The following is a 27,250-nucleotide window of genomic DNA, read 5'->3' on the forward strand; positions in this document are numbered from 1 at the left end:
ATGGCAGTTCAAGTCCAGGAAACAAGTGTGTCCCTTTTGGTGAATGGGAATATAAAATATTCAGGAACAGAATTAAATACTGATTGTTTCTACCTCTTTTATAGCAGTCATGTTTAGGGTAAGCTGGACCTGGGCAGCTTCCTTCCCTTTCCCCCCTTGCTTATTTGTTTATTGCAGCTGGAGTGGGAGAGATTTAACACCCTACTGATGGGCAGTAAATTGCTGTTTAATAAGGTTGCACAAACATATTATCAGGACACTCTTAGTGTGAAGGTGAGAACAGAGAGGACTTTGTATTTGTGCAGAGGCCAGCATCATACTTGCCAGTTTATGAATGGCACATGCAGTGAATAAACATGTTTGTTTTTGACATTAGACCTCACAGAGTACATTAAATCCATCATTCCTGTCCATCACAGTCAAATTCATTAAAGCTTAGCAACCCATTTTGCTTTCCCAATAAACTGCCAATTAAGATGAGTGGCAGCTGGTTGCTTTGATCTATGTAAGCATTAGGAATGCTTCATCTTTTCTACCATCTTTGACTTCTCTGTTAACAAGTCTTAAGAATCTTTCCAGATCAAAATATGGCTGTTTATTCTGTTCACTGGATAAATAGCTTGAAAGCTTTTTTGCTTGTTCTTTTTCAAACTACCTTTGTATTCACGTCAACCTAAAATGAAGAAAGAAACAGAAAACAGCACTAATAAATTCCACTCCTCAACCTGTCAGTGCCGTAAAAAGAATCTATTAAAAAGGGCCAGAAGCACCCCCTCAAAAAACCCCTCTGAAAAGGAAAATAAACAAACATAGATTACAAATATTTAAAGAAACACAGACAGATTCATTAAAAGAAATAATCCTCTCAAGACACTAGAACAATTGAATCGACTTTCCCAGTCAAATTTCACAAGCAGCATTCATTCAGAACCAAAAGACTGGCAGCTGATTTGAGAAACTAGAGACACAGTTCATTCATTCATTCATTTTTGTTTGGAAAATCTCTCTGTGCACTCTAGATGGAACCTTAAACACAGTAGGCCTGTCTCTGGAGCAGGATGAATGATTAGTTGCAAAACCATTTGTTGCTTTTCCTTCCGCCCTGAATTTATCTGTGCAGAGAGAGCTTTCCTCTACTTCATTGCCTTTTCTTCTTTTTTAACATTAATGGCACTGCTTATTGCTGTCCAAATATATTCTGTAAAGAATTATAGATAAAACCCTTCCCCTGTAATAGAAACATTCAGATATTGTTCTGCTCAGTGTAAAAGAAGCATCAGTGTTTGTGTGTGTGTGTGCATGCATGTGCATGTACTTGCACACACACGCACACATGCACACACACATTTGTGAGGGGATGGTTACAGCTGCAAATATGCATTATTGTTGCTTTTTGCTGTTGCTCCTTTTTATACCTTTGATCTCTTGTCAACACAAAGGGAGTGGGTCGGAGCAGAGATCATGCCCTCCATTCTATTGATCCAGTGCATCAGTCCATCCCCAAGGTATCAGCGATCCATCTGCAGATGTTATATATCAATGAGACATGACATTCATAAACCCAATATGTTAGGTCCAGCTACCCGTTGTATCCTTTCCATCTCATTTGCTTGTTTCTATTTTGCTGCTGTTCTGTGGTATATTTATGTCTTTAGTTCCGTTTCTGTTGAATTCTGAGCAAGAAATCAGAACTGAGTGATGTTAATTGGTTTTGCCCAAGATGGAACGTTGATACTTCAGAGCTATTTACAAAAAACAGATGAAATAGGTAATTTCTATATCATTTTTGTAATGTGCCAGTGCAGAGATGTAATTCCAGATAAAGGCAAAAAAAAAAAAAAAAATTAATGTCACCCCCCCACTAGGTTCACATATGCATGAAAACTCCTAATACAACCAGATGCACAAACATATATTATCTTGCTCTCTTACATATGTGTAGACAGAGCTTATACCATAACACAACATTGCTAACTGGGACCAGATATTGGGAATATATAGCTTTCCACAACAGCTTTGCTGGCTACTATCCATTTCTAGGCACAATTCAAAGTATTGCTTATGACCCATAAAACCCAATACTACTTGGCTGCAGCTTGTCTGAAAGATAATATTCTCTCATACAAGCCTGCCTAGTCTCTCATACAAGCCCTCTATTGCAGAGACCCTTCTCACATCCTGACACCTTCAGATGACTGTTTGGTGAGGCACTTTGAAGGTCTCCATGGATACTACCAGGCTCTGGACTTCTTTGCCAATGTGTCCCCCCCCCCTTTGGTGGAAATGGGGAAAGTCAGATGGTTATAAATGTTTACAAGGGGAAGGGAAGAAAAATATCCAGGTTTCTCTCTCTGTAAGTGCTGTAGAGACACATGTGTGGCCAGTCCCAAAAGTGGTCCTCAATAAAGTAGAAGAAGCAGTTAAAAACAGACAACTAACCTTTATTAAGAAAGTCACAGCTCAGACAGAAGTACCGAAATCCTAATCCAAGATAGATGTGTGTCCGAAGAAGCAAATGAGAGATGAGCAACAGCATCTCTGTTCCTTAGAGAAACCGGGCAGGCAGTGAGACTGATTGACAGACCCTCTAAGAGCAGCAGTCTAGCAAAGATGCAGAAGGAAGTGTGGGCCAGAGAGTTAAAAGTACAGACCTCTTGCTTCCCCACTTCTATCTTGTTGTCATTTGGTCTATATACGGGCTAAGAGACAATGCATGGAGGATGCAAGGGCAACCCAGATGCCCTTAGACTTGTCCACAGAAGTAGAATTTCAGCTGTGTCCCCACCTGATACTGACAGTACACTTAAAGAAAATTACAGCAAGCCTCAAAGGAAAGGGGGGGACTTCATTCAGAAACACATTATTTGGTCTATGACTAGTAGGGGTAAATCCTTAACTAATGAAAGCATCTGAGTGTCACAGTGGGAGTTCTCCTCCCTTCTGCAGCAAAGTGGTTTCCGCATTTCACCATGTGCTTGGAATGTGAAAGCGATATCTGATACCTCAAGATGTTCTGTTGTTTAAATAATAGTTTTGCAAGTTATCTAAAAAAATGCTCACTGGTGGTTCTCAGAGCCAAATTTAATGGCTACTTTTCTATGACTTCTTCAATAAAACCATGTTGCCAAATGGTACTGTTTTCTGTCTCCCTAGACCAGTGGTTCCCAACCTTGGGTCCCCATATGTTCTTGGACTATAACTTCCAAAAATCCTGGCCAGCACAGCTAGTGGTGAAGGATTCTGAGAATTTTAGTCCAAAAACATCTGGGGGACCCTGGGTTGGAAGCTACTGCCCTAAAGCCACCTTGTTATGTCAGTGTAGAATTCCCATTAACTCTAAAAGCCATGGCACCACTCACAATCTTCACAGCTATAGGACTGTAGAATATCAACTACTGTATGTTCCTGAAGTTCAAATATTTTAATGGTTTCCTTAAGGAAACACCATCCATTTCAGATTTGTAAATTTAATCATATAATGCTTTGATAACTTCAACATAAGGTTAAACAAATTTGCTTCTGACTACTAAATGTCACATTCCATAGCTTGATCTTACACATATTGATTTCTCTCTAATTTATTTGTCTAGGGAACGCATGTTTCATTTCACAGTGCTAGCTTTGAAGAAAGGAGAGTGTATCAAATATTAGTAGAATATAAATTCTCTATGTCAGATCAAATTGCTGAAAATTATATTAGATACCAAAGGATGTAAGCTATTATACAATTTGTGTGTGTGTGTGTGTGTGTGTGTGTGTGTGAAAATATATCAATAACTATATAGTAAGATTTCCCAAGCAATACTGTTCTAAATTAGACCAGAAAACACTAATCATGTATAGTTTCCTCAGAGACTTCTATTGTTTTCACAACTCCTGTACAAGTCAGAATTCAATCCAAAATATTGCAGCATAAAAATGCAATAAAACTACAGAAATATTTTTAAATACATCCCAAAAATGCAGAAACCTATAATCTAAAAAGCTACAATCAAAAACAGAGAATGCATATCTTAAACACATCATTTAAAAGTAAAAAGTGTTTTACTTTTACAGAAAATTAGTCTATGTGCTCACCCAGCCAAGCCTGTTCAAATCTGTGGAGGAAAATCCATGTTCTTGTCTGTTGCTACTGTTACTGCTAGATGATCCATAATGATCCCTAGTATCAGTGTTGCTGTGTATGTGTGTTATATGCTGTTGCATTGTATTGCATGTCTCCTTCCGCCCTATATTTATATTACTGTCATATGTAAACATTTCCCTTCTGTTCAGTCTGTTAGTTACAGAGTCTTGATGTACAATGAAAAAAATTATAGTAGAAATTTCTATTGCTTTTACAACTCTTCTAAAATACAATTCCTATAAATCAAAACCTGGTAAGCTGCCACTATGACAATAAATGTTATTGGATGTTGTAGGTTTTTTGGGCTGTTTGGCTGTGTTCCAGGACATGGCCAAATAGCACAAAGAACCTACAACAACCATCGAATCCCAGCTGTGAAAGCTTTGATAATACAATAAGTGTTATTATTTTGACTAACAGTTACCAATCTTGCTGGTTATACTGGGTGTAAAATACTGAGGCTGTAAAATTAAAGTGGAGCATATCATAGCATCTGCAAATACCACCTACCAGTCATGGTAACGTTTTACATATTACAACCCAATTACTTCAATATACTTTCAATTCTCTCCTTTGTTTACTACCATGCCAAGCTGTCGGCCATGAGATAAATTTAGCTGTTTGTTTATGAGGGCAAACTAGTAAGTTTCCCCTCATAAAACAAACTTATGAAGTTGGGAGGACTGTAATGATCACCCTGCCTTGGCTCATGTATGAGGTTATTTGCATGCACCAATGGGAGTTGTTGGGAGGCAGAGCCAGAGAAACTAGAAGGGAGGGGTGAGTCAGAGAAAAGCAGTTTTGTCAGTTTGTCAGTTAGAGAGTGGGGCAGTTGAGAGTGTGGAATTTATAGAGAGTTAAGGGTGAAACAAGTTATAACAAAACTACTGAATACTTTAAAGTCTTTGAAGAACCTGTTTATGTGCACTGTATCCAATAAACCTGTTTTGTTAAACTTTATGTGCAGTATGGACCTCCATTTTTCTAAATAAATATTGTTGAAGAGATCAACTGGTGGCAGCATAAAGCCAGCTATGATGTCTCCTGTCCTTCAAGGTTTTGGAGGGAGTTTAACATCCAATAGTGGGAGGAAGGCGGGACATCAGTGGGTGGAGCTGGGATGGATATATATTGGGGAAAGTGTGTCATGAAGGGGTTCTGTTTTAAGTTCTGCTGGAGCAGTTCTGTATTGAGTTTTGTGGAGTTCTGTGTGAGCTCTGTGTTCTGTATGAACAAACATTTAGAGTCTGTTTATGCTAGTGCCTTGATTTAAATAGTCTCTTTTATTTGTTTACCAATCCAAGTGTGTACCAATCAATAAATTTTAGTTCTTTTGTTTTTGAAATCCATTCCTGTCTGTGTGACTCATTATAGGGAATGGTTGGTGGCAGTCTACCTGAAGGAGGTTGTTACAGGGAGAGACAGTGAGAGAGTCTGACGTGAGAAGTCAGTTAGAGAGTGGGGCAGTTGAGAGTGTGGAATTTATAGAGAGTTAAGGGTGAAACAAGTTATAACAAAACTACTGAATACTTTAAAGTCTTTGAAGAACCTGTTTATGTGCACTGTATCCAATAAACCTGTTTTGTTAAACTTTATGTGCAGTATGGACCTCCATTTTTCTAAATAAATATTGTTGAAGAGATCAACTGGTGGCAGCATAAAGGGGGGAATGTGTGGCGTGGGCCTTGGGTTAATGAAATAATCTGGGGACATGTGAGGGGCACGACACAGCTATGTTATTGGACAGTGAAGGATCTTGTGATGAGACATGGCTGGAGCTAGCTGATGGTTTTGCAGTGACTTTTAATAAACTGCTATTCAAATCCCAATTAAAAAAAGAAGTTCATTTTCAGGTCTGCATTTTCTACAGTCGCCTTAAACAGCATTCTAGATATTTAGAATTTCACATCTTGACATGTTACTTTTAAGTCACCTTTACATTTTTAAGACCAGTTTTAAAAAATTGAACTTCTCCATCCCAAAGAAGAAATAATCTGGGAAGACACAGTAAATTTATTACATTCTAGTGGTTTTACCAGCTGTTGCATCATTTTCGTTTTTGTTGAACAGAAGAATGGCATTGTCGACGCCCCCCCCCCCTTTAACTACTTCCAGAATAAAATGCCACAGATGTATCATTACTTGGAATTTATTGCACCCATGCTCTAACCTTGCAGAACATACTTTGTATATTTCTAAAATACACAGACATCCTTTGATCAACAGGCACATCCATCCTTAATGCATCCATTTGGGGAAAAAGCATGCCAAAATGCATCTGAATTTTTATTTTTTTATTTTTTTATAGAAACATGTCCTTATGTAACTGGAATGGAAGAAAAGTTGAAAGCTTGCAGAAATAAATTTGCCAATTCTACCCATTCCTAGCTAGATCAACCAGTTGTGTTTTGGCGGATAGAGTGACAAACTAGACTCTGGAAAACAAGGTATGAATTTCCACTCAGCCATGGAAACTCACTGAGGGTGTGGAACTGGCAAAGCCACTCTTTAAATACCTTACTTACTTTGAAAACCCCATTAGGGTCACTATAAGTCAGTTCTGACTTGATGGCACACAACAACAACAACCTGAGAAGATAGAACAATAACATGATGCCTAGCTGTGCCAGCATGAAGAACCAATCATAGAGATACTGTGCCCAGGTTTTTCAGTGTTATAAAGCTAATAGATATTGGTTGGCTATTAAATATACAACATTAATATTAAATATACTGTACAACATATATTTAACATTAAATATACAACATATATTATATGCCCAGGGCATGAAGCAACATGCAGATGGTGTTTTGAGGTATAGTCCAAATTTCAGCACAAAAATAGTTTCCTTTTTTGTACCTGAAAAGACAGGGATAATTCATTTTTATTGTAGCTTCACTGCTTGCATGATTATTGTTGGAACGTTAGCATTTTGTATATTTTCTTATCAGTAGAACATAGCGGTGGAATGTTTGCCAAACAAGGGAATGACAAGGACATACGACTCCAGTAAGCAAATTCCAAGTATACTTATCACCCCGGATAACCGAAATGGAACTATAACTTATTGAGAAGCCAAGTGATTAAATATAAAATCCAAACATGCTTATATTTTCAGGTTATTTGGCAGCCGGAAAAGAGGTAGATTACCAAATACCCTTTGAATAGCTCCAGCAAATTGTGAGTCTCAGCCGCCAATTATGAAGCTCTAAGAAGCATAGCAAAATATGCTCCTTGGCACACGCTACATGCAAAGCAGCATCTTTAACTAAAGAAAAAGTCTTTACATTTCAAATGCGGCAATGCAGCTCTTATTCTCAGAGGAAGAGCAGCAAAACTTTAAATACCAAATATGCATAACAGGAATTATGCCACATATTGGCATCCAGAGGGCATAGCAAGTAACACTGAAGATCAGTTGCTAATGTCATATACTGAAGTAGTGTATCTGCATGGCACACTGTTAGTAGCCTGGCTATGCAGTTCTTTATGGTAGCTTCTGAAGAAGAGTACGTAATATGTATAGGGGGAAAAAGATTAATTCCTAAACATTGGAATATAATTTAATTGTACCAAAACAGTTACCTCTTTTTAAACTGAACTTTTTCTGGGGATGATGGTTTTATCATTGTGAACCTAATGTGATCTGGTTATGAAAACGGCAATATCCTTTCATAAAGATGGGTGATGGTGGTAATTGCAGAAATCCGAATCTGGATCTTTCATGATCGTGTGCCAAAGGGAGTTGTTGGCAGTGTGGTCCTCACTGTGTAGCCCACTAGACATTGGAGTTATATGTTTTCGAACTGCAGTTGTTCCACCCAGAGGATTCTGGGAGTTGTAGTTCAAAAACATACATCTGCACACCTCTACTACAGACATGACACAGCTCTTCACTGACCCTCAAGCTTACACACAAAGGATCCTTCCAAATAATAAATTGTGTCTGTTTGCAATGATAATCAAAATGTGCAAACCTAAATCTTTGTGGGGTGTGTGGTTCTTTGGAGGAGCCCTCTAATATAGCCTAATGGGCAGGGAGCCTACAGTTCCCTTGAAGTACTGGGTGTCCCAGGAAGTACTGGGGCAATTTCTTTCTTGTACAGGAAATAGGTTCAAGACAGGCCTGTTCCAGGTGAATGAAATGTAGGTGTATGTAGGTATATGCTTGTGAGCAGGAAATGCTAGAATCCTGCTTGGGGAATTCTGATAGTTGTACCACCACAAGAAAAAAATGTTGGTGTTCTTTCAACCTCATATGCTGCCTTCAGAAGGTTTATCTGGGAGGTACCTTTCTGAGTGGGGTGACTGTCAATCAGCCCAGCAGTAACCAATTGTTCCTTCCCTTCCTTTGATTTCAAAGGAAGCCACACCTCTGTGTTTAAATGTCTTTTGCCCTCTCTTTTATTCTGTTGGCAGCTAGCACTTTATGCAGTCAGTGCTGTTAAAATGCAGTTAGAATGTGAGTCTGTTGGGGCCTGTTGCTTTTGTACAGTATGCTGTTTTTGGTCTGTCCAAAACTGCAGAACTGAAAACTTTTTATTCTTTCTTGGATCAGTATCTCAGACTGAGTTATTTAGACTGTGTCACTTGATGAGAGAAAAAAGGGATGGTCTATTTTGAGGAGACTTGAAGCTAATTCTGCTCTGTAAATCCCTGCACTTCTGCTGAGCAGCCAAAAGTTTTTAACTAAACACTACAAGAACAACAAAACCCACAAATAGCACACCCTCATGCCTGTTTATTGCTTACATCAACAGTTGACATTATAAGTCCCATAGTGAGAGATAGGGGGGTGTCTCCCCTGACAGAAAATATGTGAAAATATTACTTAGGATAAGAAACTGAAATGTGGTTCTTATATGTACTCTAGTAGTATTTTTGTGCACCATTACATTCTGTGATTATGATGTCTAGAAGAAAATGTGTCAGTGGAAGAAAATGATCTATTTGTTTAATCGACTTTTGAGAATCACCAGGAAGAGGTAGGGGTGAGAAATGTAGTAATGCTTGGGCCCTGGATACCTGAAGGACCGCCTCCTTCCATATGAGCCTACCCGGCAGTTAAGATCTAGCCAGGGGGCCCTTTTGAAAGAGCCGTCCCTCAAGGAGGTAAGAGGGACGGCTTGCAGACAAAGGGCCTTTTCGGCAGCTGCCCCCAGACTATGGAATGCCCTCCCGACTGAGATTCGTCTGGCGCCGACACTGATGACATTTCGGCGCCAGGTCAAAACCTTCCTGTTCCAGAAGGCTTTTAACTGAAATAATATTAGCTGTGGGTCTGATGGCAATTTTATATATATTTTAATTGTATTTTAATTGTACATATCTTTATTGTATTTTAAATGCTGTAAGCCGCCCAGAGACCTTTGGGTAGTGTGGGCGGCATATAAATTACATAAATAAATAAATAAATTACATAAATAAATAAATAAATAATGTTGAACTAAAACAGGCTGGTTTTAAAGGTGTGTGAATCCCTAAACCCACTCTGTACCCACATAAACAGATGGTGGCCAGCCTGTTCTGTCTTCCTCATTTTAACCAGTTCAGTGTTATTTTTTGTGTATTCCATTGCAACTTCTCCTGTTGTTCTTTCAGGTAACTAGGACATAACAATGGCAACTGGATACAATGGCTGAAACCCTGTTGCTTAGAGTAAGAAAATTAAGTTCTTAATTGGCAAATAAAAAGACCCTACTGAAATTCTTGAGGGCATGTACCACACACCAAGCCAGCATGCTCATGCCCCCTCCTGAGAATCAGGGTGGAGACTTTTTATTTTCTGGTTTGGAAGAGACTGAAATTTACTAATTTTCATATGTTAAGCAACAGGATTTCAATCAATGACTCATAATTGTATTATTCTTTCCCATGCAAGCAAGAAACTTCCTCAGAATTTTCTTGTCCTTTTTTCTTGTTTCACTGTGTCCATAAATGCTTGTTCTGGGGCATTTTGAATGTTTTTGTTATTGTTGTTGCATTTTCAAATATTAGCTAATTTTGTCATTTTCATGTTTTAGGGTTTTTTAAAGAACCAAAATGAAGTGAAAAAGAATGAGTCACTAGTGAATTACATATAAGTGAAAAATGAACAATGAGTAGATAATGAGATAATGACACACTTGTTTTCATGTTGCACAAGATCTCTCCATAGGAACAAAATTATTTCATGAGACACAGTATTGTCAAATAATATTTCTGAATGAAGTCAGTGACTTCAAGACATTTGTATAGTTCATCCTCTACCTCAGTATCTATACATCTGCTATAGCAAGTACTATGTGCATTTTTCTTGGTACACAAGATATTTCCATAATCACTTCCATTTTATGGATGTCTGCCTTGGTTGCATGTATAACTGGGAAATTCGTGTCATTGATAAAAATCTTCACATTAATCTTTCAAATCACTGTCTAGAGCAGGGGTCTCCAAACTTTTGAGCTTGAGGGCCACATCATATATTTTCTCATTTTGAGGCCCAAAGGAACATGTGTGGCCACCCACACCTCCACCCACCCACCCGCCTGCCCGCACGGACACACAGGCACACATGCACCCCTGCCCGCATGGACGTCTGCCTGCCCCCCCCGCATGCATGGACTGAAGGGAACAGGCTAGATAAAATGGCAAGGCAGGCTATAGTTTGGAGTCCTATGATCTAGAGCAGTGGTCCCCAACGTTGGGCCTCCAGATGTCCTTGGACTTCAACTCCCAGAAATCCTGGCCAGCAGAGGTGGTGGTGAAGGCTTCTGGAGGCCCAAGGTTGGGGACCACTGATCTAGAGTATCATAAAATGAGCAAAACCCAATTTGCGTCGTTATTCTGGCATAAACTGGATCCAAGCAAAGTGAATGTGCAGAACTCTTGTTGCCATAATCAATATCTGCGTTCTTCAGCTGTTCATGATCCATCATTTTATATGGAGGATTAGTCCCAAATGGAGAAAATGGAGGTAGAAATATTTAAGGAATACACTGATACGATATACCCACTCAGTAAGAGTAGCCCCATATTTATTGAGCTTCCAAGAGGCAATTAAAACCAGAATATTCTTTTGGGCACATTGGTTTTAAAATTTCTCTTAAAAATATTAAATTTGTTTTTAAGGCGCATCTGTTCCTGTTGTGCCCTTATTGTTTGTATCATACTTACATTGTATTTTACATTATATTTGGGATGTCTGTTAGTAGAAATGTGATTCATAAATACTTTAAGTAAATAAAGACATCACTTAAAGCTTATTACCTCTGATTGGTGGCACTGAGTGTTAGCAATATCTTAATTTTAAGCTGGAGGGCAACTTTTCAAAAGTGAATGAGGTCTTTGTAGCATACACATGATTTGTTAGGTAAGGACTTTAATATCTCAGTCTCCTTAAAAGGCATGTTGGGAATATTAGATTCCCTTGTGTCATTTCTTGTCACTGCTTAAAGCTATGATACACACACTATCATAATGTAAAGCAGACCTGAGCAAACTGCGGCCTGAGGGCCACATACAGCCCACGAGCCGCTCCTGTCCGGCCCGTTGACAGTTTTGAACATCAAAACCATTTATAGCTTTTTGTCTAAAGTTGATCAGTGTGGCCTCCCTATAGAAATTAATTGCCCACCCCTGATGTAAAGTAACACAAAGATGTCTTAACGCAAGTCATGTTGCAGGGGTTTTTTTTTGGGGGGGGTTCTTTGTTTTTAAGGAGCTATCTGTTTATCTTACAATCTAGGCTCTGGGTATAAGTACAAAAGTGTATAGGATTGTTTTTAATATAGGATATTATTATAATATTGCCTTTTTAAAAGGTTTTCAATGTTTTTAAATTTTTAATATTGTTGTATGCTGCTCAGAGACCACTGGTAATGGTGCGGCTAAAAAATCTTGTAAATAAATACATAGGAGAAATTACAGCACAACAACATGGAGAAGGAAGTAGGTACCTTGACACTTTTCTCACCATGTCTCAGACAGGAAAAAAAATATGTGGAAAGTAAATGGCAGTCACCTACTTGCAATAAGATGATGATTCCTCAAGTTCTCTCTTCCCTCACTGATATTCTTTGTCCTTACCCTCACCTACAGGTTTTATCTATGGCACCAACCAAATCTGAGCTCATACAATCTACAATCTACAGGAGGCCAAGGAAATGGAATTACTGAAGCTAAAGCCCTATGGATTTTCATGAATAGGTTCTTATTTGGTAATTACTGAAAAAGGATAATGTTCCCATTTGTTGTGGTAGAACTCTAACTTTTGAGTTATTTTTATAGTGAGAGTAGTGGAAGAAGAATATTACATAGTTCACAGGCTGGTTTATGTTTGTGCCTGCATGCTACTGCCCCATACTCTGTTGAGGTGTTGAGGAGGCAAGTGGCCGAAGAATAGGCCTGCTATAATATCCTATCAGCTTATTGAATCCAGATTTTAAAATTTACTAAAAACAATCATTTAATTGCTTTGGAGACACGAGAAAAGTAAATAGTTGCTTTAAAATTGTAACTATAATGGTAACTACTTTGTGGAGCCCTTGGAGTATAATGAGAAGTAATTATTTTGAATTATTAATTACTTTCAACTCATGCCCCCTTCCTCAAAGGTCTTCTCAGATGGATTGTATAAGAGGAGAGGGAATAAGATGGTAGAGGGAAGGGTCAAGATACAAAGCAAGTCTCAAAATCCTGTTTCTAAGATATATTCAGGAAGAAAACAGTGGAGATGAGCATGCATTTTCAAAGTATTTGTTTTGACTATATTATAGTGAGACACAGAAGTAAACAGACAGCCTGAAGCATAAGAGTGGGTGGCTGTCCCTTAACCTCTGTATATAAAGCCATATCCCATGACATTATATATAGAAGAGTTTCAATTTATTTATATCCTGACTGTTAAATATATTTTTTCCAATCAGCTTCAAAATATAACTCAGATTCTGGCAAACATAAAATATACCCTAGACACATAAACATGTCAAAATTGCAAGTCAACAATTCTCATAGTATTTAAATATTATGTATGCAGACACATACCCACTCTCTTTTGCTTTGGAAAATTTGTTCAGCAGTGAGAAAAAGGTTGGCTCATTTAAATGATATGTGAAACAGGTATATACACATAAGTAGATACAAACATATACTCTTCTGTTCCAGAGCTCTTAAAGCTACTTTTAAAAAGTAATTTGTTACCGCTACAGTTCTGAGATCACCACAAGTAGTTATACTTACAATATGTAGTGAAATTATAATTTTCTGGGCTTCAACATGACCTGAATTTACCACTTTTTAAAAATTTAAATAAAATGCGAGTGCAGACGCATGAGACATATAAGTCAGATTTTGTACTATATAATATTCCTCCTGCATTTTTACTGAAGCCGCTCCTCTTTACACATATAAGTAACTGAACATTTACAGAATGGTAACTGTGTTTATGGGTTGCTGAAAAAAATAATGAGGAACTTTGTGGTTCCTTAAAGATTAACTAGTTTTGCTATAGTGAAGCATCCATGAATTGTAGTCCACTTCTTGATGCTTTGGAAGAAGTCATCTGTTAAGCCATTACTGGTGAGAAGGAACAATCCAGACAAAAACTTGAAATTTTTCCATGGCTGGTGGAGACCTAAGATTTGATCTTGCACTGGCAGCACGAGGTGTCTGTGACCCCCTCAGTGCTCTGGTCTGTGTTAAAGGGAAAAGAGACAAGAACCTATGGCATGAGTTGGTAATGACATGGGATAGTTGGAGTAAATGAAAGTTATAAGAAGAAATTAAATGAATGTTTAAATGAATCTACAACATGTAAATGGGAATAAAGTCATTCCATTGACATACGTTTAAATCATCACTGAAAATTGCTTCAATTAATTTAAATAAAATAAAGTTGGGAAATCTGGAAGCATGTGATTTAAAATAACTTTAATGTATTAACTTAGGTTTTATTTTAATTTAACTAAAACATGTGTGGGCATTTGTGTGAGTGTCAGCTAGTGGCTTCCTAGCTGACACCAGATGTGACTCTTGGGGCTGAAATGTTTGTACACCTATAATTTAAGTATTTCTTCTTTATTCATAAACCCATGAATCTTCTAAATTGTCCCCATTGCTTCAGACCAGGTGGTGCGAGTCAACTTAGCAGCTGTTTAGCTGGCTACTTTCCAGTCCTTTCAGATTGTCTCTCCTCTTAACTAGATCAAGCCTAACATATCATACAGGTTTTCTGTCAGGGCTCTTCTGTCTTTGTGGCACTGTTTGAAAGGCAAACCTTTCACCAGATGAAAACTGGCCTCATCAAGGGCGAAAAAGTTCTGAATTCTTTACCTTGAGAAGGATAAAACTAGATATAGCTTCCACTGGAAAGGTTCAATCCATCAAATACAAGAAACTGAGCCAGATATGGAAGAAGTCATCCTTTACCCTGTCACACAGAAGGAGTTGCACAAGATAGTCACACGTCTACATAAATCTTGCCTGCCTGTGCCAAGGGGAGTTGCAATATAACATTAAGCAATCCATCACTAGAAAAGGGATGGTTCTCCCTACCATATCAATAAATGTGCTATCATGTCTTTTAATTATACACAGACAATGACTTAGTTGTTTTCCTGGAAGCAACTATCGTTAGGTAGAAGTGTATGTTGGTGAACTGTTGCTGTCATTTATGCCTTGTAGTTATCCAGTACGAGAAATAAAGCAATAGATGTTGCATGGTGGTTTGGTTGTTTGAAGGTGACAGCATTAGCTTATCTGACAAGGTGGATTCAAGAAAACACTCCGTGTGTGGCTGGCATCCTAAGTGGCACCGAATTAACCTATGTAGGTCTGCTCAGAGACATGTATCAGAGGAAGAACTGGAAGCTGCAGAGGCCACTGGCACACATTTCCTCTATAAAATGGCACGTTCGTAGATTAAGGAAGCTGAATGCTTTTGATGTTTTAAATGTTTGAACATTTTAATTTTGTGTTTAATTCTATTTTTTTTTCAAATATCATGTTTTAAAGATGTTTTATACAGGTTTGCAACCTGCCCTACATAATATCCTGTGATATGGGAGGGCTATAAATGTGTGCCTGCCTGCCTGCCTGCCTGCTTACCTACCTACCAGCAAACCAACAAACAATAATCATGTGCTGTCAAGTCAACTCTGACTTATAGCTGCCCTTTTCAGGGTTTTCCATTTCCTTTTTCTGGGGGTGTTCTGGGACTATGACTAAGGCTACACAGACTGGCTTTTCTCCCAAGATGCATAGTGGAGAATGGAACTCCTCACCTTTGACTCCATAGACAGATACCAAATCCAATGAGCTGTCCAGCCAGCTCCTAGATTCATTCATTCATTCATTCATTCATTCATTCATTCATTCATTCATTCATTCATTCATACATACATACATACATACATACATACATACATACATACATACATACATACATACATACATAAAGCTCAGCAGCCATGGATTATGACTATATTTATGACTGTATCTTGTTTTCGTTGCCTGCTTTGGCTGTACACATTGAGGAAGAGTATCAAAGACATGGAACTTGGATTCTGGTAAACTATTCATGGCTCATACAGTGAAAAAGCTGAACCTTGGAAAAGTTCTGTTTTTGGACCAGAGCATCTGTATTTCCCCAGGCATCATAGTGGCCACACTGGGGAATCATGAACTAACTAGTAACTTCTCCATGCTCTGAAACTGACAAGTGTCTCCATGAATACTGAATGCAAGCCAATCTCATCTTCATTGAAAGGACTGAATCACATTCAAAACTGTTGCTAACTGAGGTTGGTGGTGAAACCTGTTAAGCCAGAACAACGCAGACATTAAAACCAATTTAGAATTAATTGGTATGAGAAAATGGTGAAAAGTGGTAGGTGTTTATGAAAATAGTGAAAATAAACAATACTGTAGCCCAAAATCATGTTGTGTAGCTACACCTCTATAACTTGAAATTGTGTGAACTATTGAAAATTTTTCAACAAGGCAGAAGTCATAGCCAAGAAGCAGTTCTATAGGCACAGGTATGCAACTAGTTGTGCAATCAGCTGATCAATTAGTTGTGCAGTCAGACATACAGATGGCCTGGATGTGATTCCTCATGAGCTTCTGAAGGCCATAGATATGCCCAGATGAACACTTACAGTTCTTCTAAGTGGTACAAAAGATGTGTCCCACACATAGCATAGATCTTTTAAATGGTGCAGACGTTGTGGCCTCAGGCAAATCAGATATCTTTAAGGTAGTGCAAAAGATATGCCCTAAGTATATAAGAGATCTTCCAGATCTCTTTCATGCCACAGATCTTTTAGATGTTGTGCCTTCATATGTATTGAATGAATGTGGTGGTGAAAGGATAGCATCCTCTTTCTACCCCATGCATACACACATTTCCTCCATATCCACATGACCACTGTATCCACTCTTCATCAGAAGCAAAAAGTCTGCCACAGATGGCAAACATATAAAAATGAGTATCAAAGGAGTATATAGCAATTGTAGAAAGGTTAAATGAAGTCCTTGCAGTATGCTTTACTGGGAAACATTCTGGAGAGATGAATATCTGAACCACGATTTCCATGGAGCTACAAGGATGTGGTGGCGCTGCAAGGGACATGCTGCTGCTGCAAGGGACGTGGTGGTGCTGCGGGCTAAACCGCAGAAGCCTTTGTGTGCTGCAGGGTCAGAAGATCAGCAGTCGTAAGATCGAATCCATGCGACGGAGTGAGCTCCCCTCGCTTTATCCCAGCTCCTCGCCAACCTAGCTGTTCAAAAGCATGCAAATGCGATTAGATAAATAGGGTCCACCTTGGTGGGAAGGTAAACAGCGTTCCGGGTCTAAGTCACGCTGGCCACATGACAACGGAAACTGTCTTCAGACAAATGCTGGCTCTACGGCTTGGAAACAGGGATGAGCACCACCCCTTAGAGTCAGACACAACTGGCTAAATGTCAAGGGGAACCTTTACCTTTACCTTACAAGGATATTAAGAATTTATTTCATATTTATTTATTTCACAAAAGAACTGGGCACTACTCTAAATGGTGAACAAACAGAATAGAACACAACAAACAATAAGAACAAACCAAAACCCATCCACCCCCACTCACATTACATACCAATAAATAAGACATATACTAACAATTAAAAATCCCCAAAAATGGCAGAAACAAAAAAGCTACAGGCCTATGAGAGAATATCACTGAACGCTTCTTGAAAGAGGTCCATCTTCAGCACTCTCTTAAAGGGTGATAGAGAGGGAACCTGATGGACTTCTATCGGGAGCCTATTCCAATGGGATGGGGCCATGACTGAAAAGGCATCATTTCTTGTGACAGTCTTCTTTGCTCCTTGTCATGGCAACCTCAAGAATTCAAGCCTGGTTAATAAGGACTGATGTTCTTAAGGAAATATACTCCAATAAATAATGGGGTCATAAGCCATTCCAGGCTTTAAAACTAAGTAAAAAGTCACACAAACTGACAAATTGCAACTTTAAAAGTCACAGAAGCCAGTTGGCTTCACCCAGGCAGGTTTTCTAGAAGGGTAGCCATGGTAGTTGCAGTGAACACTGCAAAGAGTCTGGGGAACATCATATGCTTTAATCTTCTGTGGGCAAACATCTTCTGTGGGGGAAAAAAATCCACTTTCCCAAAACTGATGTTATCATAAAAGTGTTAGCTTGTAAAGTGCCACAACATTTCTTATTATTTTCACAGACATTCTTAAAGATCTACAATGTACAAGGTTAATATTTCAACAGAACTTGGCCACTAAATGAGAACATGTCCAGAACAAAGCTTGGAAAAGTTACTTTTTAAAAAAAAATCTCAGTTGCCATAATTCCCAAGCCAGCATGGCCAATGCCCTGATAAAAATTTTGGTAGGAATGTAAGCAAATTTACAAATTTCATCATTCAGAATAAAAATTAGTTTTTTTAAAATGTGAGGGAATCCAGTATTGACAGATTGGTCATATAAGGCCAGGTCTTTGAGAACTCAAACATTGGTTTTGAATCTGCTTCTATTCATTTCCATTAGTGCTAAGCTTCTGTATCAGATTCAGAGGAATCCTGAATTCTGACTGTAATCTGATCAATTTGTATGAGGTTTGGTCAAAGCAGAAGAGCCAAGTTTGGTTCCAAAGCAGAGTGGAGGGAATTTAGAAACTGATTTGCATCTCAAATACAAAATGAATTTGACCAGACACAAATTGCTTCTCTCTTCAAAGAAAGTAAACAAATAAAAGACCAAAGAAGTAAACAGGACTAGCAGGCAAAGCCCTAAAACTATCTGTCTGAAATGTGGCAAGTTATTTTCCTTTTTGTGGTCTGTTATCTCTCTCAGTTTCAGTTATGTCAATGCAGAACCAGAAAAGTAATACAGTTGTTTTGGTTTTCCAATGGAAGTCAACGGGAAGCTTACAAATTGATTCAGATGTGGAGCAGAAATTGAATCGAATGAGGTACAAATCTCTCCAGACTGAATCAGGCTGTATTTGAAAGCACTGAATTGGTCTCCTGACTGAAACAAGCGCAGCCCAAATTAGTACTGAATTAGTGTTGCCACACATTTTTCCTAAGTGTCAAATCAAATAGTAGTAGGTCATTAGAATAAGAAAACACTTTACCTTCCACCCAGAATGAGACAACACACAAGCAATGGGGTTAATTAGGGCTACAGCTTTATTTTACCATTTTAAATTATCCATCCTGCAGTAAGGCCTTCTACAGTGAAGATGCTAGTGTGAGGTCAGAGGCCTCTCCTGATCACAATCCCTGTCATTCTAAGGAAGCCCCTGCCCCCTCCAGACCTGGTATTCTGCTGTGTGTTTATAGCCCTGACAGTGAATAAAGGACTTCAGGGAAACCTTCTCATGCTTTTTCTTTTCTTTTCTTTTCTTTTCCCAAACCCAACAATTTCATGCACCTTGTGAACTGTGTTGGGCTTAAAGGGTGCTCTCCTGGTCAGCCTTGAATCCTGTGATCTGAGTTGTCCAGCTGTTGAACCACTTTTTATCTAAAGGTGCCCATGGATGCTCACTACTACAACTCTGTGCCGTCCACAATACTCACCACTTGTGACTTATTTTGGTCCAAGCTGTTTATATATCTCCTACAAGCCATCAGTGCAGAACGGACAAAAAACAAAAACAAACCCTGATCACCTTGTGTTCCAAATACCTATCAGGTGACCCAATCACAAAACAAAGCAAGCTAATTTGCAAGTTGTAGGTCAGAAAAGACTCCTCATCTTGAACAGTGATGTGCAAGGAAAAGATAAATGCAGCCTGGATATCTTACCAGTTTGGAGTACTGCTCCCAGAATAGCTGAGTAGGAGGATTCTAGAAATTGTAGTCCAAAAAGTAACATTTTCAATCTCAGGTGACAACGTGGTCCTCTCCATGCAGGGAAAAGGTGCGTCTATAGAACTTGGTTGACGTATATGGGGGAGAATCTTGTTTCACCTTGTTTGGGCAGCGTAGCATTCACCTTGCTCATTAATATTTATGTTGAGATTTGCATGCACCAACAGGAGTTGGTGAGGGGTGGAGTTAAGTGGGGTGAAGAAAAGGAGGGAGGGGGAGAAAGAGAAGTGGCGGTTGAGAGTGGAGAAAGAAGGTTGTTTAATTGAGAGTTAACGACACTGAGTGGACTTTTATCATTTGTAATAATAAACAATTTCTACTTGTTTCCTAAATGATACGTTGCTCGGACCTCTGTTATTAATAGTGAATGTGTAGCCTGCATAATTAATTTTTAAACTGCCCAGAGAGTGCTTGAAGCACTATGGGGTGGTATATAAGCAGCACGCTTTGCGCTTTGCTTTGAATAAAGTTGATGTAATCAAGTGGTGGCAGCTGGATGACACGTAGCTTGTGCCTTTGCTTGGTGAAACAACCAAGGTAGGAGGATTCTAGAATTTGTAGTCCAAAAAATAACATTTTCAATCTCAGGCGACAACGTGGTCCTCTCTGTGCAGGGAAAAGGTGTGTCTATAGAACTTGGCTGATGTATATGGGGGGAAATCTTGTTTCACCTTGTTTAGGCAGTATTTAACAAATTTGTGCATTTCTCTGTCTTTCAGATAGAAGAATTTGAGGTTAAAAAGAATCAGGTGTGAGACAAATTGGGACTGTCTGGGGTAGTTTTGGCTTTGAGTTACTATGAAGAAATATCAGTAGAGGACAGTAAAGTGATAATTGAACCTATCACTGCATGCTGCACATGGGACCCCACATTCATGTTCTGTTCTGTTCTGAAACCTTTATTGGCATTCAGCACCTCATTCATTGTAAACCAGTTGTGGGGACATTTTCCGGAAAAGCCAACGGCTGTGCTTACAGAAGGTGTCTATATTTTCAGAACCCAGTCTTAAAGCACTACTAATAATATAATGCCTTTCTACCATGTTATAGCAAATGGTGTAGGAGCATTAATTTACACAACAGTGAAATGGTGACAATATTTTTTAAAAAATCTCAAAGCTGTTTATATGGGATATATTTCAATAAAAATCTGTTCATGTCCTATAGTGGATAACTCATCCTAGGTACCTGAGTTAACAGGAGGCAAAGCCAATGAAACAGAAGTCAAGGTAAAAAAACAATAACCTGTCCCTGATAGTACATGACCAGATAACTAAAGCTCTGTTCTAAAATATGTTTGGATATGCATTCATTAGAGCTTTTATAGTAAAGTGGTGGAATACTTCCAGACCTAGCATCTTGGAGCAGGCAAGGTCATCATAAAGCAAGCAGAAAACAACTCCTGTGACCTTGACTGTACATTTTCAGAACCTAGCTTTTTTTAAAAAAGTAGTTTTAAGCAACTTTACAAACATTCCAAGTATGTCCTTCTAGTATCAAAGCATCCCTAAAAGAGTTCTTCGTTGACTGCCTTAGTAAGTTAAAGCAAAATTCATTGCCAATTCTCAGTGGGATGCACTAATTAAAATGTTTTTACAGATGGAGAAAATCAAAGCTCTGCTTTCAGTTGCATGCAATCCAGTCCTTCTGGGTCAGAGATGAAGATGAACCAGTTCCTAAGCAAACTTTTGCCCTTTGCTCCCCCAGGTCCCGAAATGAAGACGCAAGACAATAACTTTGGATTGAATACGGGCCACACTTTATTAAACCAAATTCTGATTATACCAAACAACCAATTCCAAAATTGAGGGGGCTTGCGGTAGTGCAGAGAAATAACTGCATGGCATCCAATAAATCCTTATAAGTCAATGGGTGATTTCCAGGCCCCAGGTTCCAGCTGTCTTGATGACAGGAGAAACCAGGCAGGCCTCTATTAAACACCCCAGACCTCGAGCCATCTATATTTAATGACAGTCTGAAAGTGGCCCAGCGCATCATGCCGCCTCCGACCCTGTAATCGCACGATCCGCAGAGCCAGAAGGTCCAATGCGCTGTTGGCTTAGCATAATTATCAAAGGGACACACTTAGACAACCAGTTTTTCCTGCACTACCCGCCAGTGTGACCGAGGATAACGACCATCGAATGCCAAGAACCCTTCTCCAGTGTGGGATAGGCGAAAAATCCCCCCATCCAAAAGCCAATCAGGGTAGAGGTCAAAAATTCCTATCCAGCTCCTTAAAAAGGCGACCCCAAAAACACACTAGAAAGAGGGCGTGCGGGTGGGTGCCAAAAGCGCAAGAGGCCAAATAGAGGGCTGGGGCTTCTTTATATGAAGCCCCAGCCCTCACCCCTGTCACGTGGCCCACTGGCTTGCTTCTTCTGGGGCCGGGCAAGCAAAAGCTGCTGCACAGTTCGAGAGCATCACACGCCCCTCCTGCAAGCGAAACCTTGCTCCCCCAGGTCCCAAAATGAAGACACAAGACAATAACTTTGGATTGAATACAGGCCACACTTTATTAAACCAAATTCTAATTATACCAAACAACCAATTCTAAAATTGAGGGGGCCTGTGGTAGTGCAGAGAAATAACTGAATGGCTTCCAACAAATCCTTATAAGTCAATGGATGAGTCCCAGGCCCCAGGTTGCAGCTGTCTTGATGACAGGAAAAACCAGGCAGGCCTCCATTAAACACCCCAGACCTCGAGCCATCTATATTTGATGACTGTCGGTCTGAAAGTGGCCCAGTGCATCTTGCCGCCTCCGACCCTGTAATCACATGATCCACAGAGCTGGAAGGTCCGATGCTCTGTTGGCTTAGTATAATTATCAAAGGGACACACTGAGACAACCAATTTTTCCCGCACTATCCGCCACAGCATGACTAGCCTTGGCTATGTCCCATGTTCCCACCGAGTTGACCAAGCTCAGAAAGCAGGCCCCCTTTATATCTTCCAGAAAAATGTCCAAACCTGCATCAGACAGGTGAACTCCATCAGTCTCCAATATATCAAGAAATCAGTGCCTTTTCTGGCACTCTGGACCAACCATTGCCAACCAAATGAACCACCAAAATGCCCAGAGGCGTATTTTCCAAAGATGTCATCCCTCCAAGCTGTAACCAATGCATGCCATGCATGCCATTCCAAGACATAATTGCAAGGGCACCAAGCCCCCAAATCATTTCCCAATGGGGAAGCTGCAGCACAACGTGCCACCCAATAGACGAAACTGTGCCAAATATCGTGATGTGTCTTCGTCACTCCAGAGTCTCGCCACCTGAAATGATATAAACTGCCTCTGCCTATACGTTAGGTAGTGGTCTGATATATTTGTGGTAGTAGCCAGACGACTAATGTCCTAACTGCTCAATTTGTTCTATGTTACCCATCATGGCTGCCGCAGTTGAGGCAGCCCCTATCCTGAAGTAACATGTTCCAGATCTCATATTTTAAACCCTTGTAATTTTATATATACGGATAGGGCCCTATCCATATAATATTGCCCTGGAAACTGAAAACCTTCATCCCCTAATGCGTTCTGGTCCCAATCAAATTTAAGTTCTATCAGGTCCCCCTACTCCTCCACTGAACCAATTAATAAGGAACAGGGAGGGAGCTCAAGGCTGCCCCCCTCAAACTGTCGTCCAAGCCTTGCAATCAGCCAGCCAACTCAGTCTCTCTCCTTCCGTGCCAAAAGCGAAAGAGGCCAAATAGAGGTCTGGGGCTGCTTTATATGAAGTCCCAGCCCTCACTCCTGTCACATGGCCCGCTGGCTTACTTCTTCCGGGGCCAAGCGAGCAAAAGCCGCTGCGCAGTTCGAGGGTGTCGCGCACCCCTCCTGCGAGCGAAACCTTCTATGTCCACAGCAGTTAATATACAACCTTAAAAATGATAGTGGGAACATTCTGTGCATCTTCCACATAAACCCCATGCCCTTACAGCAGCTTCACTGGCTACCAATCCATTTCCAAGCTGAATTCAAGGTGTTGGTTCTAACCTATAAAGCCTGAAATGGCTTGGGTTCAAGGTATGTGAAGGACTACATCTCCCTTTATGAGCCCACTCAAGTGTTAAGCTCCTCAGAAGAGGTCTTTCTCTCAATCTCACTCCCTTCACAAGTGTATTTGGTGGGTACATGGGACAGGGTCTTTTCTGTCGCTGCCCCCAAACTTTGGAACTCCCTCCTACAGGAGGCCAGGCACCCCAATTTTACTGTCCTTCCACAAGCAGGTGAAAACCTTTCTCTTCAAGCAGGCTTTTCTTTAGTGACTGGCTGCCTGAGTGAGGTTTTTAAATGGATTGCTGTGCCTTAATGCTTTGAATGTGTTTTGGTGTTGCTTATGTTTTTTGGTATTGTAGTCATTTGATCCTTTTTAGTATTTGTATACTCACAGTGGTTAGCTTTAATATTATCTTTTAATGGTGTAAGCCCTTCTGTCCTTTTATGGAGAAAGGTGGGGTAAAAATAAAGATTGGTGAGAATTCTAAGTCTTCTTCATCAATGCATGGAAAAGATCAAGGGATTCAAATAGTTTGAATGTGGTTGAACTTGAAACTGATAGATCCACCTGTGAAGATGGAGGGCTTTGAGTGCTTATTTCATAGAAGTCAGGGTTTGAATCCTTGTGAACTCAACCACAGCCCAATTCAGTCTTTATCTACCAGGTTGTCATAATAACAGTAGGCAGTAAAAAAGCCTCCCTCTCTCTGCTGTTACTTTCTCCATGTCAAAGGCAGTCTTTCTGAAGAGGAGAAACTCCTGTTCGAGTCTTGGCTACATGTGTAAATAAGCATCCTAGAAAATCTGGGTTCTTGTTTGCATTCAAAGTCAACAAGTGAGCAGGTATTTCTCCTCTTTAGACACATTGCTCTCCACATAGAGAAAGTGACACCAGAAGGAGAGGCTAGTTACTTTTCTTTAAGTGTGTTAATAACAAGCCAGAAGGTAATGATTGAATAGGACTTATGTGTCTAATGCAAATATATAAGCTGTGCAGATACTGTATGAAGCACATGTACATGCTGGCAGTGTTACCTCCTCAGATAGTTTTGGGACCCCTGACTAGGGCTTCTCAGAATTCCAGAATGTCTAGATTAAATTCTCTATTACGGTTGGGGCATGACCAGTGAATTCTTTAGAACAAAATTAACATCATTAAGTATCGCTACATTATTTGGTCCTAGTATGCTTGTGAATTAATCAGATTAATTAAGGGGCTCTATATTAGGTCCTTGGTGTAGAGTTTTTACTGCTGTGACTCTGTAACTATGGAAGCATGTGAAGCTTCTTTCACAGTATTTAATGATCTTCAAGAACGGAATAAGGCTCATTGTGAAAAAATGGTGTGCAGAAAGTTAAAATGTATGTTGACACTGATTTAATGTTGCCATTTTGTGTGAGTGCAGGAGTGTTTTTCAGTATTGCTTTTGTGATATTCTAATGCATGGCATTAGAGAAGGGCACAGATTTAAAAATGAATCACTGACTTTATTCAAAAATTGCTAATTTGTTGAATCATAGTTGTATGAATCAATGCCCCTGACCAAGGTTCCCTCTAAGGCATGCAACTCCGTCTCCTTCCACATACAGTAGCTTTCCTCTTCCTCTGCACAGCAATTGTTTTTTGTGGGTGTATAACTTGGATATCTGAAACCCAATCTTCACTCAACTTAAAGATATTGTAGAGAAGAGTCATTAGATGTTTATCTATAATTTTGGTGTCTCTAGGTGCCGGGGGGGGGGACTTTGCTTGGGGGTCCCTCCTTGTGGTTGTACAACTCAAACATCCAAAGTCCAAACTTCACAAAAATTGCAGGCCTTTTAGAGAAGAGTCAGGGGATGCCTTTCTGCAAATCTGGCATCTCTAGGTTCTTGGGGGTCTATTTTATTGGTTTTAAAATTCAAAGATGAATTGACAAATCAATTCATCAGAAAGAAATGTGAATTTGTAATTTCATGATTAATCAGTCTTGACAAATCACAAATCAAAATGAATCGTTATTTTTCTGATTCATGCCCATCTCTACATGACTTACAGATTTTAGAAGCTAGATCACAGAAGTAAAACTGCTTTTACTTAGATAAATTCTGCCATCAGAATAGCAAAAAAATATGAAGTATTTTTGTGCTTCAGCCACAGAACAGATGGAGTGTCAGTGCTCAGGCAAAGAAGCTTTCTTGCTTTTCCCTATTCCATCTGGGAGCTGGGCTCAGGAAAAATGTGTGTTGGGAAAACGGAAGATATCACCTTAGTGTCCCCAGACAGTAGCCTGGCTTGCCCAAATGTAACCACTCAGCGCCCAGTTCAAATCAGAATGTTGCATATTTGGGATCCACCCATTCTGGAATAGTTCTGAAAATAATAATTCGGGGGGGGGGGAGGCTTGCAGAGGAGAGTGAGAGATTCATCCTATATTCTCTCATACACATTCAGTAAGTGTACAGGAAATGAAGTATAGCTGCCTAAAAGAGAAACCAAACTATTGTAGAAAATGGCTAGTCTAATAAATGGTGTGCCACCTTCCTCTTGCCACACCTGGATGCAGAACAGTGATTATTTAGGCAAATGTGAAATAAATATAGTCTGATAAGGTTGATCTGAGGCGGCCCCAAAGTTCAAGAAGCGGCGCTTCCAGGGGAGATTTTGGCTTTCATTGGAGATTCAGCTGTCAGTCTCCTTCTGATTTGGCTCTTCCTTCTTTTCTTATAGTAACTGGCATGGCATTTTGTTCATATCTCAGCATTTTTAATCCTCATGATGCTAAAACAATCTTCAGCAATTTTTCAAGGATCACCTAGCAAGCTCAACTGTGACAGGGGGCTTCTGGAACCACCCTGTATTTGCTGCAATTGTGCAGAAATATTTCACCTTGTCTGGACATTGTTTTTCTGCAGCAAATGTACATCCTTAAAGTACAGGTGTGCAGCATCAGTAAACAGTGGCAGTGTTCTATCACAAAGCATGATTACTGGTGAGGGCGGGGGGAGAGTGCTAGGAGTATGCATGGGCTTGCCTCTGCCCTTTTGGAAACATTCTGATTTGATCTTGGTCTTGGTCCATGATGGATTTTGTGTGTTTCTGGCTCTCCGTGAAGACCATATACCTGTGAATGGGAAACACAAACAGCATCATACAGTAGATTGAATGGTGCAGGCAGAACAGAAGAGCACTAGCGGCTGTCTGTACTGTGGGTTGCTCCAATTTAATTTAGGTTTATTTTCCCACTCTTTAGTGGCCACCAAAAGAAAGCTCTAATCAGCTTTGTAATGCAGCCACTGGGAAAGGAGCGAGTGAGGGGCAATAAAAGGGCAATGGCCCCAGTGATCTTTGATTCCTTCTTTAGAAAGGCAATGCTGTCTTTGCTGTCCTTTCTCTTTCCTTCCCTTCATACTGATTGCCAGGACCTGACATTAGTATTGCTGTACTCACAATATGATCTGATCAATTCTTTTCCAGTAGGAAATTCATTCATTCATTCATTCATTCATTCATTCATTCATTCATTCATTCATTCCCATCTGGCCTAAGGCCACTCTAGGCAGTTTACAACATAGTATAAAACAACAATTAATAGTCAATAATAATAATAATAAGCACAGTTATATACTATGTATATAAAATACACTACAGGAACAATCACACAATCAAAATTATTATTATTATTATTTATTTATATCCCGCCTATCTAGTCAATTAAGACCACTCTAGGCAGTCTTCTACTATGTTCTAAATAACAACTACAGCATTTAAATTGGT

General features: G+C 39.6%; 1 long non-coding RNA gene across 1 annotated transcript; it reads right to left on the reverse strand.

The window, feature by feature from the left end:
* Window positions 1–11,939: 11,939 nt before the first annotated feature.
* LOC140705739 (uncharacterized) lies at window positions 11,940–26,984 on the reverse strand. The gene is made up of 2 exons (XR_012085224.2): window positions 26,924–26,984; window positions 11,940–26,597 (listed from the first exon to the last, which is right to left on the reverse strand). It is a non-coding gene; the product is annotated as an uncharacterized LOC140705739 (long non-coding RNA).
* Between the last annotated feature and the right edge of the window lie 266 nt (window positions 26,985–27,250).

Source organism: Pogona vitticeps, chromosome 3, assembly GCF_051106095.1.
Source record: "Pogona vitticeps strain Pit_001003342236 chromosome 3, PviZW2.1, whole genome shotgun sequence".
NCBI lineage: Eukaryota > Metazoa > Chordata > Lepidosauria > Squamata > Agamidae > Pogona > Pogona vitticeps.